General features: G+C 40.6%; 1 protein-coding gene across 3 annotated transcripts in view; it reads left to right on the top strand.

Annotated features, from left to right (window-relative positions):
- ZEB1 (zinc finger E-box binding homeobox 1) overlaps positions 1 to 14,216 on the top strand; it is an 86,413-nt gene that overhangs the window by 12,305 nt on the left and 59,892 nt on the right. The window contains exon 1 of one of the 3 annotated variants that reach the window (XM_077936799.1): positions 8,699 to 8,800. The exons of the other annotated variants lie outside the window; for them this stretch is intronic. The gene's annotated coding sequence lies outside the window, so the exon portion shown is untranslated. Of the gene's footprint in view, positions 1 to 8,698; positions 8,801 to 14,216 lie in introns of those variants that run through there. 3 annotated transcript variants of the gene reach the window in all.

The raw sequence follows: 14,216 nt of genomic DNA, 5'->3' as shown, positions 1-14,216 counted from the left end.
AAATATTGCTGTAAAACAAAATGGTGGCAGTGCTAAACAGTTTTGTATCTAGCAAAATACCCCTCTCTCCAAGTTACGGTACATTTCATTGCTCCTTTGTGGAAAGGTGTGAAATATATTTGTAAGGTGGTAGTTGGAGAGAAAAGAGAAGAGATCCGTGTTGCCAAGCAAGCCCCAGATTGACATTTCCCCTCATGATCTACTCCCTACTAGTTAGGGGGGATTGAATGTTTACAGAGAAGCGCACTGCATTACAGTGGTACCTCGGGTTAAGTACTTAATTCGTTCCAGAGGTCCGTTCTTAACCTGAAACTGTTCTTAACCTGAAGCACCACTTTAGCTAATGGGGTCTCCTGCTGCCGCCGAGGCACTGGAGCACGATTCCTGTTCTCATCCTGAAGCAAAGTTCTTAACCCGAGGTACTATTTCTGGGTTAGCGGAGTCTGTAACCTGAAGCGTATGTAACCCGAGGTACCACTGTACTTCCAATGTGATATGCTTTCAGTTGCTCATCTCCTTTCTGTCCCAGCTATCCACATGGAGTTTTACATAATGAGAATCAAACTAGGGTGAACGTATTGCACTGAGCCCTGGCAGGCAATGAAATAAAATAGCTCACTAGACAGGAGACCTTGCCCTGTTGGCTGTGCAGTGGAATCGCATCCCCTCTTATTTTCCCCTCATCCCAATTCAGAGTAAGAGCAATGGGAGAAGCTCACTTTCCATCAGAAATTCACCACATAGCCAAATCTGGCTACATGATGGAAGGATGTACATATATAACAAATAATAATGTAACTGGAAACTATAAATATATGGTGCCACCACAGCGTATCAGGTATGTGAAGTGGTGTAAAGAGATCACTGTTAGGATTTTCCTCCCAGGCCTGCTTGCACCTCTTGAAAGCCTACATTCCATGATAAGCTTTCACAACTGGATAAATAGATTGGGTGTCCCTGCAGTTACAGAAGCCTAGTGCAGCTGCTGGTATAGTCTCCATCCACTTGCCAGCTCCAAACATGGGGCTGAGGTGGCCATGGTTTTGCATTTTTCTGCAGTGGCATTTGGCAGTGTCTTGGGATTGTGATTTTGGCACAGGAGTCTCCAACTTGACCTCCAGCCCTAGGGCTCTTCCCTAGGGCTGCCATTCGTCCAGATTTTTCTGGACGTTACCAGGATTTCAAAGACGAGGGATTTCTGAAAGGCGGTGCCAACAACTTTCAGTGTGTCCTGGTTTTTACTTTTTTGAAATATGGCAACCCTAGACTTCCCTGTAGCTGAACTGTGCTTTTGAGCACTGCACAACTGAGAGGACAGTTCCCGCCCCTTCCTGGTTTCAGGGTGGAAGCTTGGGGCCCCTAATCGCTCTCCCCAAAAAGCAATTAAAATGCTCTGTGGAAAGTGGAATTGTGAATTACTGATGGTTATCCTCTGAACCATCTTTGGGGCAGAAGAATATTTTAGTGTAAATTATTTTGTGTCTATTATTCAATTCATCCACCCCACCTTTTCCCAGGAGCCCAGTGTGGCTAACTATAATAGTCCAGCATTCAAGAAAAGTAGAAGCACAGTGCAAAACCTAACATTAATAATAATGTTTCCTTATACAAATGGTGTTGCTCCCATTTTGCTCCAGAGACCTACTAGAACAAATTAGTCTTAAGGTGCCATTGTCCAAGGGACAATCTGATCTCTACAGAACAGGGTGCGCCCAACTGAGGAATTCCTGTCTCTTGTGAACAAAATTTCACAGGCAGGGCCTTCCCTGCAGATCACAAACCATGGCTTGGCTGGCACTGGGAAGATGCTCTTTCAACTACTTGTATCCTAAGCTGTTGAGCTGGGTGTAATAGTACAAGCACCTTGAATTGGATCTATATTGTCATATGCTGAATTAAGTTTCTTTTTGACACTGTATGTTTGTGTGTGTGTATTTAGAATCTATCATATTATTGTGATTGTAATTTGTTTTAAACTGTTTTTAATGTTGTATTTTAAATTGTTGCGACCCGCCCTGAGACCATATGGGTAATCCAATCAATCATAATCATCTATTAAGTAGGTGACCTAACCTAGTCATCAGATGTACTCTAAGGATGCTATGGGAATAAAATTTTGAATCCGGTACTCCTTGCTAGATGACCAGAACATGTTTGAAACAGGCAAGCATCAAGGTTAGAATTATTTATTCCAAATGTATCCATTTAGACTGATGGATGGTGGAGTCAGATTCCTGAAAGTCATTAATAGGAAGCTATACAAAAGGTAGCAGCTGGAATTGGGTGGCTTCAGGAATGTTTGCTCAATAAAACTCGTACTGTTCTGTCAGAAAAGGATGAATATTAAGTCAATGAGCACATAATAAACTCTGCACTGTCTGTAAAGACTAAGATCTCTCAAAAAACTACTTTATCAGAACAAATTGCTTGTAATTGTTGGTCTACTTAAAACACCTTTTTTGAAAAAACTGGCATTTCTAGCACAACCAGTGCCCATGACCTTTAGTGGCCTTAGATTAACTAGTTGAGAATTTGAAACACTCTGACTTATTAATTACCAAGGTAATGAAAGGGAGGAGAGGAATTACAAATGAGAGGCCACTGAAGACCCTTTAAAAACAGTTTATGTTAAAACAATTAGTTATTACACATGTTTGCATCTATGCCAATATGAATAGTTAAGATCTGCATTTGTAAAGTGCCAACCCAATATCCTCCACAAAAGAGGGTTTTTGTTTTGTTTTGTCTTTAGACTGTCAGAAATGATCAATTGCAGCATTTGGGAACAATTCCAATTGCAGTCAGGCTGCAGTACAGCAACTCCCTGATCTGAAAGCTGTGATTAATATGTGAAGTTCCTGCATTAGAGGAATCCTCCTTTTATTTTACATTCACTTTGAGCACCCCTCCATGCGCACATCCCCTCTGAAGTGAATATGAAAACCTCTGGTCGCAGGGCATCCTCTTGGAACTCTGGATTGAACTACAGTCTGTTGTGTGAACTGAACAAATTCTATATTTTCTTTCATTTCTAGACTTATTTGGACAGCAAAAAACGTATCTCCAGTTCAGCACCTCAGGGGTTTGCTTCAATCATTCTTGAGAGTCCGCTTTGGTTTCTGTGCATAGTTCGAGATCATTATTTCTAGCGTGACCTACTAAGATGTATCCACTTCCTCTTTTTAGATTCTAAAGCATTAGTAGCTATTAAAAGCAAGAATCTCTGGCATTTTTGTAAACTTAGTAATGCCACTCGACTGGATCAAAACTAATTTCTTATGAAAAACAATTTTAAGCACTTGAAAGATATAATTTTGCATATTGCACAGAACTCATCAACGGAAGCAATTGGACATTTTATTCTGGCATGAGACAACTGCAGTTTTTTGACAGCTACTGCAATTTTTATATTTCAGATTTCATCATAATATTTAACATACAGTACTGCCAAAGAGACTTTTACAGTCATAACAAAAATAGAAGGGACTAATTGCAAAAAATAAAATCCTCACCAGAAGTCATAATCTTTTGTTTAATAACTTTTGGTTTTGCTGCTATTTAATATTTATCACGCATATATAACATATTTCCAATATGGCCTTTCTGATATTTCTGCGTTGGACATTCAGTAAATTTAAAGATGCATAGCTCTGACTCTCTAAAGATCTTTCAAAATGTGCTGCTACTATTTTGGCGGGGGGGGGGGATTTCTTGTATGTTTTATACACTAATCTTCTGTGCCAAGTTGCTTGCTCCCACATATTGATTGATGGTAACTGTTGGGTTTTCTATTAATTAGCAATCAATATTCCAGCTGCAGCTAATATTTCCTACCATCTTTATTTTATTTTTTTTCAATTTATCATTTCAGTTTCTCCAACAATGTAACCACACAGTTTAGTTTTCATTTGTGTGCTGTAATTTCATTCATCTTTATAACTTCAGTCTGAAATATTCACTTCTTTGAAGTCACACCAAATATACTTAAAATCTGCCTGGTCTGACACATTACCAGCATAATGCAGTAGAAAGTTTATTTTTAAAAATAGTAACCTACAAGGAGTGAGATATCATGCATTTAACATTTTATGGAAGTTTTTTCCCCTCTTGCTGCAGTATCACATAAAATCTTTTGCTGCCATTGCATATGAAAGACCATTTCTAATTGGGTATTAGAATTTATACATTTACCCACTTGATCCTGAAACAAACTTTTGTTTCTTGGACTTCCAATAATATATTAATTTTTTGAAAGCCCAAATTCAGAAAGGTCTGTTTACTAAATAATATTTCACGTTTTATAAATGATCTAAAACTAGTTTGAAGGCTAATTGCTAGTACTTGCACAAGCTGGTGGCATCTTAATTTTGTTACAGAGAAAAATACAGCAAGTTTTGGTTGCCAAATCAAGATTTTGCCAAAATATGTAGCGTACAGAGACTTGACAGACCCATATCAAACTTTACTTGGCAGCTGAAAAACTAACAACCTTTGACACAGGAGAGCTTGCAAATGCCCTGTGTATGACTTCACTTTCACCACATTCTTTGAGCCTGAATGCTTGTGAAATCAGATGTGTATTTAAATCTTTTCACTTGGTGTGCCCAGGAGAGGAAGAACAAAGCCCACAGGGTCAACTTGTAGTAATCCCACATTTATCATAACACTATTGTAGTGGCTTATGGGGGATGGGTAACTGCTCTCTAGCTGTTTGAAAATACAAGTCAAACACACCAGCTACTGGTCTTCTGCTAAACTCTGTTCACAGCTAGCTTTAAACACTATGTATTGAGCTAGTTGATGTGTTTAGCTATTTTGATCTATGTTCTCGCTGCACTATAGCAACATCAATTGGGGAAAATTTCAGAAGGATGATCACTATGGATGATTCTCCATAGGCTCAGCAGTTCAAACCTGATGGTTCTGTGTAAAACAGATTGGTTTCTAAGCATATGTAGGAAACAGTGATATGATTATTAGTTTCATTTACAAAAAATAATGGTCAATTACTCTTTTTTTAAACCCTTTAAATTAAATATCCTGATTGTATGCAATTTTGCTAAAGGGAATAGTTGTTGCCTAGGAATTGTCATACAGAATCTGAGATCTGACTGTAAACAGTGACATTTATTCTCTTGCCTACATAAGTGTGTTTAATGTGCTACGTTAAACATGCCATAGAAAACAGAACACTTTTTTTGTGTACAGCAAAGATGACTAATTCACACTCAGTCCTGCTAGATAAATTCTACACAGAATGGACCAGCCAAACAAGCTCATGGTCTCCCCTATATAAAGAACCTTTGAGAACAGAATCCTGTGTATTTTCTTTCACAAATATGCATAGGTATGCAGTGCTCCCTCTCATTTTATTTAAGCTAATGCATCTCATAGCATTCATGTACAATTGTTCACACAAGGCAGGGGCAAGGGGTTGACTGTCAAAGTGCATTATAGACTGTCCAATAATATCAGATCCAGTATACTCAAGCAAATGTGTCCTAACAGAATAGTATGAAGGCTTTAAAAGAAGATTCCTCCTTTGCTCCTAGGATTGCTAATGAGTACTTTTCATGTGAACGAGGTAACACAGCTGGAAATGACATTATTGGATAGCGTCTTCCCCAAGGATTGTGAACAGACAATATTTAGTACAACAGGAACAATTTTGCTATTTAGCATTTCTGTGGCACTAATGCCCATCCATCATTGGTAGCACAATTTTCATACAAATATAGGGAGGAGTGTGTTGTCTGGCTGGCTGGCTCTGGTAACGTGTATGGAACGGAGATTCCATTTGCTGTATTATTCCAAGTTGTGGCTAATTTCCTTCCATTTCACATGATGGCTGCTTCCCTACAGTTGGCTATAGCACTCAGAATGTAGTCCTCAACCTTTTCAAACTCAGGAACCATATTTAACCCAAACATGCATTTAGGGGCACAACTCTTAATTTTTACCATATATGTGTATGGTGGTTACTGTAACACACCTTAGACTTGGACCAACCTGCCAACTGAAGATCAGTTGAACTATTCTTCAATAGCTATACTATAGTGGTACCTTGGTTTATGAACTTAATCCGTACCGGAAGTCCATTCTTAAATCAAAACCATTCTTAAAACGAGGCGCGCTTTCCGTAATGAGGCCTCCCACCGCCAGTGCCCTTCCACCGTTCTTAGACCAAGGTAAAGTTCTCAAACCGGGACATACTTCCGGTTTTGTGGAGTTCATAAACGAAATCATTCGTAAGCAGGACTGTTCTTAAACCGAGGTACCACTGTATTTAGAAGACAAGGTGCTTGCCATCATCTGGGTGACAGGTAATATTCTGCAGGCAGTGCAGTATAGTTTCAACCACATGACATTCCAAGGAAGAAGATGCTCCTTTTATGTCTTCAGCTACCTTGCACTGATTGATAGATGTGTCAGAATTGTACCAATGAATAAAAGTTTCCTAATCCAGCAGTTTGGATTGAAGGTGTTTCTGACGATAGTGACTTTGAATAGGTGTTGTGATTTGGAAACATAAATATAAAATAGATTTTTCTCTTGGAAAATATGTATTGAAACATAAGCTGAAACTTAAAATGTAAACAATTATAAACATTGCAAGGCTAGTATTTTTCTTGGTAATTTGTTCCCATGGGGAAAGGTTTGATACCTGTCAAGACAGTTAGACATATTAATTTTGGGTTTCATTAGCTTTACATATGCAAACTTTTGTGAATGCTGCCAAATAAGGGGGGTAGTTTTTTTAATGAAAAAAATATGCAGTTCTTATTCTTAAATGATTCTAAAATGTCTGTGCGTTTACTGTCCAACTACTTTACACGGAGTGAAAATTTTTCCATGCATAACAACAGTATAGTATTGCTAATGTTCCACACGTAGCCAAGTAGGGCAAGTGATGTTTTGCCCTAGCAATCACACCCCCAGAATGCATTCCTATGAAAGTTGCATCGTTTCTGATAGCAGGCTGAATTGGGGGGATTTGCACCATCCATTTTCCTTTGGTCCAAATCAGTGAGACTGAGAGGGGGATCTCGTCAGGGCAGACCATGACGTCCATACACACTGCCCAGGCTTGAACCCCAGGGAGGTCACTTCGGTGCTGCTAATGCAGTGGTTTGACCTCATCCCCAGAGGCACACTACATTGTCTCTTGAAACAAACGGATGCTGACAACAACATTGGGAAGCAAAGAGCTCACATTCAAGCCTTAGCTATTTGAATAATGCCACAGTTCAATTAAATATAGGCAGCTAAATATCAGTCAGTGCACAGGTACATTCTTGCTTTATGGTATGTTCAGTAGCATTTTACATTGCTTAATTGACCACTTAATCCTTATTTCTGAGCCTGGCTAGATTGTTGCTGTTTGCAAGAACATAGTCTGCCACTTCAGTCTTCTTTCTGCTGGAACAGGGTTGCAAGAAAACAAATATAGGGGTTTATTTGACTACCTGTTTCACAGTATCATGAGGTAATGTCAGCGGAGAAGGAAGCTGCTTGGGCACCTGGGGCCCATCGGTGTGGGGGCACCGTGGGGCCTCCGGAGTCTGCCAGCCTCCTCCCACTCAGCCACCCTATAGCTGGGGGTGGGGAGGCAGCGGGCAGACCATTTGGGCAGCGTGGAGCCTGCATGCGCCCAAGCCACCACGTCACTCCCTGCAGGCCCCACAGCAAGTGCTGCCCAGCATTTTGTCATCCCCCTCAGTGGTGACACCCAGGGAGATCCGCACCCCCCCAATCCCTTCCTCCACCCCTGGGTAATGTGAATATTTAATGTATAGTAATAGCATCCAGCTAATTCCACCATGCCCTGGAACTGACTTTCTGACTTTTTGTTGTTCGGTACCTCATATTTCACAGTGCGTTTCCACTGAAAGTTGCTCTACTGTTCATTTGTTTTTTTTAAAATTGCCCTATCTACTACCTGTGAAGGTGTTTAATAGCAGTACAGGTCTGGCCTAGGAGTGTTAAGACAACCTAAAATACATGTCTTGGAATAGACATTACAATATAATATTCAACTGGTTTTAATGCATAGTTGGTTTCAAATTCATTGACAATTGTAATTCTATTTACTTAAGGCTTGGTTTGGGGTTGGAATGATGTTTTAGCACCTGGGTAGCTTTGCTTTATAACTGCTGAAACTGCATATCATGTTGCTTTCTAGAGCTGGTATGCAATGTATAAGAATGATTTGGAAGGATTTTGAGTATCTGTTTTCATCTCTCAAACTTTGTGCCAGTTTTGTTGTGTGTGTCTTTTAAACCAGCTTGTGGCTTAAAACAGTCAAAAGCTACTTCCTGCATGAATGCCTTGTCTTTTCCAATACTCCCTCTTTTGTTTCTTTTGCAAACTTGAGTATATTAAATTTCTCTTTTGTCCAGGTGTCTAACAGAGGCAATCAGGCAGATTTCAACAAAACTGTTTGTTACCTACTCAAACATCCCATGGCCACTGCTTCATCAGAAGAGTGTTGAGTGCATTGACATCTTTGCTCTTTGGATATGGCTATATATCCACGTGTATTCCACACATTATCCTGTTGTGCCTTACAGTGGTACCTCTAGTTACGAACTTAATTTGTTCCGGAGGTCCATTCTCAACTCGAAACCATTCTTAACCTGAGGCGCGCTTTCACTAATGGGGACTCGCGCTGCGTGCACGCCTCGGACGTGCGATTTCCATTCGCATGCAGGGGCAAAATTCGCAACCAGGAGCACCTACTTCCAGGTTAGCGGATCCCATAACCCGAAGCGTTCGCAAGGAGGACGGTTCGTAACCAGAGGTATTACTGTATTTCTTTAATTTTGCTCATTTGAACATCAAAGGATCTTTTTAAACAGTGTAGTATAAAAACAAGCCTTCCCATAGAAATATATTTGAACCCATGTTTTGTATGTTTAAGACTAAGAGAGCTTGTTGGGTTTCTGCTTTTGTTGGCCAGTGATGGTGGAATGTAGACTACCTGCCTCCACCTTTTTACACTGTTTATATTGGTTTTATGACTTTTACTGTGATGAGTTATTTACGACCACATTGAACCACTGGATTGAGAGTGTTAAAATCCCACAAATAAGCAGTAGTACTAGTGTCGCAAAGTGTCTAAGGGTGCATAAATACGAACACAGCTTTAAGCCTTTCCTGGCTCCTTAGCTGCCTCCTTCTGGAGGTTGAAGATGGGGGGGGGGGCAACCAGTTTCCAGCAGGAGCTGGCTTTGGGGATAATTGGCTGGCCTTCGTGCAACTCACAAAACATCTTCTTGTTCCCCTGTCCTGTTTTTCAAATCGGAAGAAAACATGGTTTGTCTTTTTAAATAAATAAAAAACACAAATGTTTCTTCTGGTGCCTGGCATTGTTTCTCCCATCCGTCCACCCCCTTTTCTTTTTTAAGCAGCAAACATGCTTGGATCAGCACTGGATTCAAGGCCATTTCATGGATGGCATGGAAGTAGAGGCTCAGGGTTTTTTGCCGGCCTTGATTGGCCGCCCCCTCCTCTTCCTGGTGCAGTTGTTGGGCCACTCTGGGAGCTTCAGATGCAGAGCAATCAAGGAACAGCAAATTATGGGAGGTGTTTGCTGTGTCCCTGCTTGGTAGAGTTTCTCAGGTCACTGCCACAGTGTTGTGGCTAAACAACTCCAACCCTTCCTCCAAAACATGGAGCTGAGGGGGAGGGCAGCTATCGCTGTGCATTTATTGAGATGATTTCACCCACCTCTGCAGCACCAAGGTTGGGAGGAATGCTTGGGCTAATCATGCTCACCAGGAGTCTTGGCAAGTGAGGGAAAACATGGAACATTGCCTGGAACTCACTTGACAGATAACAGCCAGTTAGACCTTTCTATAAAGTGACTTTTTATGGCCTCCAGCATTCTTCAATGCAGTCTTACAATTCTTAACTAATCTGCTGCCCTCCCATCCACCCAATGTCCCAGAGCTGTGTTGTATTAAAAAAGTAAAAGAATCTCACCAGGCACCTGGATAAGCATTGTTAAAAATATATTAATGCACATAATGTAAAACTGCTCTCAGCAGGTCTTCCCTTTGACTTGGCTACTTGCATGATGCTTGTTGCTATATAGCGGGCACCCCCAAACCTGGCCCTCCAAATGATTTGGGACTACAGCTCCCATCATCCCTAGCTAACAGGACCAGTGGTCAGGGATGATGGGAACTGTAGTCCCAAAACAGCTGGAGGGCCGAGTTTGGGGATGCCTGCTATATAGCTTTCTACGGCTCAGAAAGTAACCATCTTAATAGTGATTCACAGTAGCAGTTGCTTATACAGTGGTACCTCGGGTTAGGTACTTAATTCGTTCCAGAGGTCTGTACTTAACCTGAAACTGTTCTTAACCTGAAGCACCATTTTAGCTAATGGGGCCTCCTGCTGCTGCCACGCCGCCGGAGCACAATTTCTGTTCTCATCCTGAAGCAAAGTTCTTAACCTGAAACACTATTTCTGGGTTAGCGGAGTCTGTAACCTGAAGCGTATGTAACCTGAAGCGTATGTAAGCCGAGGTACCACTGTATTAACAAATTATGTTTGACTGGAAATTATTAATGTATGGTATCATACAACTACTATACTGTTGTATGTACATGTACATCAGTACTGTACCTGATACTGTACTGTATCAGGGTATTAAAACTTAATGATTTCACTAATAGTGTGTGTGATAAGGCAGCCATTTAGTAAGGTCATTAAGTAGTGTCCGTATCTTGTTGCAATCAGGTCCTTGTTCTGAAGGACTTGCTTGGCCAGAGTAAGAGCAGGATGCTGGACTAGATACCCATTTGTTCTGATCCAGCAGGACTTTATGTTTTTATGCATGCTCCCAGTTTTCTTTTCTGTAAATGGGATTTTGTGAGGATTTGTAATAACCGAAAAGCACTTTGTGCAGTTAAAAGTGCTATATAAAACTATTTAATAAAACCACATTGGAGGTATTTAAGCAGAGGACAGGTGGTCATTTAGCATGGATGCTCTTGTTGAGATTCCTGCACTCTAGGGGATTGGACTAGATATCTTGGGACTCTACAATTCTATGAGTCTGATTGTATGATTCTAAACTGGAATACTGTGACTTTGTCAACCCAAGGATAAATGATTTCTGTGGCTTTGCCGGGTAGATACTTTTTAACTATTACTATAGGGGACCTGGCTAGGGTTAATTTTGGCTTGAATCCAAAGATTCACCAGTGGAAAAATAAGCTCTTTTGCTCATGCACAAGGAGATCATTTCTTCCCCATGCTAATTTCAATATATAGCATTGCTCTTTGCTGTGTTTCCTACTGCTCCAGAATGTCCTCTTAGACTGAGTGTTCTTTCGAGGTGAAAACAAGCTACAGATGAGAGAGCCACCCCCTCTTTTCAGGCAGAAATGCTTCAAAATGTGCAAGCAGAACGTTTGATTCCACTTGCCTATATATTTAATATGCATACATTATTTATACAGAATTTAGTTGCTCTTACTTTTGATAGAAATTCATGCAGTCAGCTTAGATGCAGGCAGTTGGATGTTACCTGGAGGAAGAAGAAGAAGAAGAAGAGTTTGGATTTGATATCCTGCCTTTCACTCCCTTTTAAGGAGTCTCAAAGCGGCTAACATTCTCCTTTCCCTTCCTCCCCCACAACAAACACTCTGTGAGGTGAGTGGGGCTGAGAGACTTCAAAGAAGTGTGACTGGCCCAAGGTCACCCAGCAGCTGCATGTGGAGGAGCGGAGACTCGAACCTGGTTTCCCAGATTACGAGACTACTGCTCTTAACCACTACACCACACTGGCTCTCTGGAGGATGGTGGAAGGGGATGGGAAGAGACTTGACCTTCTCAAATACCAACAGCTTACAGGATCTTGGAAGGAGGAGTTGGGGTTGGGGGAAGCATATGTGCCATGAAATGAAATTCCCCTTCATGTATTATTCAGGAATGTTTCAGGAGAAAGGAGGGAAAAGTACCTTCCTTTGCCACTTCCATTCTTGAGTGGCAACTCCCCTTGGCACTATTTCGCACAGCAAGGCAAGACTTGGTGGGAGGGGAAGGAAACGATACCAAAAATAATACCTTTTCTTTTCCTCTGATAAGCGTGGACAGTACTACAATAATCCTATTCCAAGCTGGGTGGAGACCTAACAAGAGCCCAGCAAGGGGAATGCAGTTTGTTCTAAGCATCTTTTATTTTATTAAATTTCTCTACTGCCCTTCAAAATTAGTTTGTGGGGCAGCTTGCAAATGAGAGAAAAATATATGGTAAGTACAAAAGATACAACCAAAAGCATAAAAAACAGTAAAATTACATAAGCTTTCCAAATATAGAAGAGTTTCCAGCATAATGTGCTAGGGCAGCCTAGAATAAACACCTTTCTGGTTCTTAACCGTAAGAGTCAAGCATGCATTTTTTACACTGGCCAATGGATAAATTGCTATAGAAGGAGATTGTTGCTGTGCTTGTGGGCATTTTATAGGCATCTGTGTTTCCACTGTGTGAAACAGGATGCTGTGCTAGATAGGCCTTTGGTGTGACCCAGCAGGGCTGCTTGTATGTTCATAAATGGGGACTCATATGTGCAAAAGGGCCAAGGTGGAAGTTTATGCAAGGGAGGTTCCTTATAGCAAACAATATCGCAAACAGTGGAAAATCAGGCACAAGTGTTGCAGGACTAGGGCAGGCAAATGATGAAGTGTACACCTGTGTGACCAAAATATTCTCAAAAAGCAGTAGTAGTTCACTGATTTGAGGAAAATTATAATTGCTCTGGAAAGCAAAACACCTGTCTTAAATGATAGCTGCTATTTATGTACACTGAAAAGGGCATATTAAATTAGTAGCACTGTGAATCTAGATCTTTTTTTCAAGTGTGTCTCCATATGCAAAAGTGGGTGAACACATTTTTTCTAATCCAGGGTCAAGTTGGGAAATGATAGGTGAATGCTAATTTGGGGGGTCTAAATTGATCCTCTGTCTTCATAATGAAGGTCAGCAGATAACGTGAGCCCATGAAGAATCTGCCATTTGTCTCTGGTAGATGTCTGCTAGACTTTCTGCTTCATTTCCTGTTGAATAGAGCTTGAATGAGTACTTTTGATTGCTTTATGTGTGAACCATGACTTGAAAGACCTTTTAAAAACTAATTAACCTGTTATGCTTTACTGGAGCTAACTTGTGAATATTGAGGGAGCCTCTCAGTGGTAGCTGCGCAGTTGAAAGCAAATTTGAAAGTTTACTGTAAAATACACATGTAGCTATTTTTCCCAATTGAATGTTTAATGCTGCCATGCAAATAAGTCTGCAACATATACTAGCATATACAATTTAACTAGCCCACACTCAAGCATATTATATGTGGCCTTAAAAACTGCTTTACCCTCAACTGTCCACTTGCCTCAGTGGGATTCTTACTTGCCACAGGTGACTAGTCAGCTGGCTATTTACAAGCCTTATAAATGTGTATCATACGACTTTGGCATCAGCTGTTTCTCATGGAAGCTAAAGTGATGTAACATTTTTGCTTTCCTTGCTATTTTGAGGTATTTATCCAGCTAGACAGCTCAGGCCCAGCTTCTCCAAGATGAGTGATACTTTTAAAAAGTAAGCATACCCTGCAATATTTCATCTAAAGCTTTGAACCTAATCCCCACAGACTCACTGTCAGGTGAGGGCTTAGACTTTTGGAGTTTGGATTATTCCATTTGTGTAACAGTTGGAAATGCATTGGATTGTTTTGAATGTTGATATTAACAAGAGCAGGTTTTTCTGGTGTTTTTAGAGAGGGTGGAATGGGAAGAAAACTTGGAACAGCTGAAGAATTAAGTAGCAATCATTACTGCGCAAGTAACGAAGAGCTTTTTGGCGTTGATGGAGCTATAAATAACTAGAAGCAGCATTGGGTTGTTTAGGACAACGGAACAGATGATGTTTAATAAACTTTTTTCCCTGTAGCATATGCAAAACACATTCTGCCACGTCTCCCTGAATTGGCATAAAGGAAACTCGCTTAGGATACCAGGTAAATGAATAAAAAGTGAGATTCAAGCTGCAGAAATTAATAAGTGTTCAATAAACATTAGAGATTGGGCAAAAAAAAATCAGGATTGCTGATTTTCAGATTTGAGGGAATGAATCAAATTAAATTCTAATGATAGTGCATTTGCAACTTCTAGGACGGTGGCAGTTTGTAGGTAAATATAAACCTTCATAGCAG

This window comes from Podarcis muralis, chromosome 12, assembly GCF_964188315.1.
Source record: "Podarcis muralis chromosome 12, rPodMur119.hap1.1, whole genome shotgun sequence".
Lineage (NCBI taxonomy): Eukaryota > Metazoa > Chordata > Lepidosauria > Squamata > Lacertidae > Podarcis > Podarcis muralis.
The sequence above is the reverse complement of the archived record's forward strand: the minus strand, read 5'-3'. Positions and strand labels throughout refer to the sequence as shown.